This window comes from Suricata suricatta, chromosome 11 (assembly GCF_006229205.1).
Source record: "Suricata suricatta isolate VVHF042 chromosome 11, meerkat_22Aug2017_6uvM2_HiC, whole genome shotgun sequence".
In the NCBI taxonomy this organism is placed as follows: Eukaryota; Metazoa; Chordata; class Mammalia; order Carnivora; family Herpestidae; genus Suricata; species Suricata suricatta.
Window position 1 is genome coordinate 14,774,652 of NC_043710.1, and position 2,653 is coordinate 14,777,304.

Here is a 2,653-nt window from a genome sequence, read left to right on the forward strand (position 1 = left end):
AAATGACATATCCAATAGTGGGTTAGTATCCAAAATATATAAAGAACTTACACAACTCAACACTCAAAAAACAAATAATCCAAATAAAAATAGGCAGAAGACATGAACAGACACTTGTCCAAAGAAGATGTCCAGATGGCCAATAGATACGTGAAAAGATGCTAAACATCATTCATCATCAGGGCAGTGCAAATCAAAACCACAAAGAGCTATAATCTCACACCTATCAGAATGGCTAAAATCAAAACACAAGAAACAAGTGTTGGTGAGGATGTGGACAAAAGGGAAAGTTGTGCACTGTTGGAGGGAATGCAAACTGGTGCAGCCAGTCACTGCAGTTTTGCAGTCACTCTGGAAAACAGTATGGAGGCTCCTCAAAAAGTTAAAAATAGAATTGCCATATGATCCACTACTATTTCCATTACTGGGTATTTACCCAAAGAACACAAAAACACTAATTTCCAATGATATAGTCACCCCTGTGTTTATTGGAGCATTATTTACAATAGCCAAATTATGGAAGTGTCTATTGACAGATGAATGGATAAAAATGTGGTATTTGTATGCAACAGAATATTATTCAGCTATAAAAAATGATATCTTGCCATTTGCAACATATAGATGGTATATGTGTTAGAGGGTAGAATGCTAAGTGAAATCAGTCCATCTGAGAAAGACAAATACCATATGGTTTCACTCATATGTGGAATTCAAGAAAGAAAACAAATGAATAACAGGAAAAAAAAAGAGACCCTTTAATAAAGAGAAATGACGATTACCAAAGAAGAGGTGAGTGGTGCAAAGGGTGAAATAGGTGAAGGCGATTAAGAGTACACTTATTGTGATGAGCATCAAGTCATGTATACAATTGTTGAATGACCATATTATACACCCGAAACTAACATAACACTGTATTTTAACACTGGAATTTGAAAAGTAAATAAATATATATATATATAGGGGAAAATGTTTAAAGAACTAGGGTCACGATGTGAACATAAATTATAGCATAATACTTAGAGTATATGCACAAATACACCTGGGCAATTTGTCTAAAGGTAGATATGTCATCCAACAAGAAAACTAGTAAATTAAAATCTCTGCAGCTGTGTGCTGACAATGTGCATGTTACAAGAACTCGAAGTAATTCTCACAGTACACTGAACTTTGACAATCAATTGGACATGCATCAGTCTAACTAGGATATTTTTACAATGATACATAATTTCCTGCCTGGACTTGACTCATGCCCACATGTCACAACCATACTTTGGACAAATAGTGTTCGTGTATCTCTGCACCATAGAAATTATCTTCTCTTTTCCATTAAAAAGACAAACATATTTCATAAAGTATAACTCTCAATGTTACCTTTTTTCCCTCAGAACTTCCCCGTGGCATTTTTCACCTCCAAATTTCTGAGTTCACAGGTCTAAGAAGTTTAACAGTGGAGTCACCATAGTATACAACACAGCCATGACTTGATCAGTGGAACAGGTGGTGATGGGGCACAAATATATAAATATGCAGAACACAATACTAAGACCACCACGTGACACAATAGACATGGTTCTCTGTCTCCCTTCCGAGCTACCAGTCCCCGGGGAGCATATAATGACCACCAAGGAGACCATCAGGAGGAAATTTTTAACAGGCAGATGAACCCACTGTTGACAGTAACAAAGAGACCGAGGGTATCATTGTGTCCATGCAGATGTGTTTCAACAGAGTTTATATCACACATGGATAGTCTATGACACTGGAGCCACACACGCAGAGGACCTGAATGGTTCTAAGGACAAAGACTCTAGCACATGCCACTTGAAAGAGAAAGCCATAGGCCTGTCACTCATGATGATGTCATAGTACAGGAGTTTGCAGATGGCCACATGGTTGCTCAGCAAAGACTTAAGTCATGTGCTTCCTGACAGAGGTGGTTTTCTTACAGCAAAAGTGCCAGGCAGCACGTCAGGGTCATGGATGAAGAACAGACATCTAGAAGGGATAAGTCACACGAACAGAAAATGGAAGCAGTACCCCAGGCATGAGAGATGACTTGTTAAATGTAAAGACCTGGGTAACAGTTCTCAGAACTCAAAAGTTATAAACTTCCTAAATTAACACTTGACTTTTGTTTTGTAACTATTTTAAACTTAACTTCATTCTAAACTTATTTTAATGTTAAACTTATATATTTTTTATTCTGTCCTTTGTTTTTTTTAATTAATAGTTTATTGTCAAATTTGTTTCCATATAACATGCAGTGCTCTTCCCCAGAAGTGCCCACCTGCATTACCACCACCTCTTTCCCCTCTCCCCTCTCCCACTTCAACCCTTGATTCGTTTTCTATATTCAATAGTCTCTCAGGTTTTCGGTCCCTCTCTCTCTCCAAGTCTCTTTCCCCCTTCCCCTCCCTATGGTCCTCCATTAGGTTTCTCCTCTTAGACCTATGAGTGCAAACATATGGCATCTGTCCTTCTCCACCTGACTTATTTTGCTTAGTATGACACCCTTGAGGTCCATCCACTTTGCTACAAATGGCCATATTTCATTCTTTCTTATTGCCACGTAATACTCCATTGTATATATATATATATATATATACCACATCTTCTTGATCCATTCATCAGGTGATGGACATCTAGGCTCATT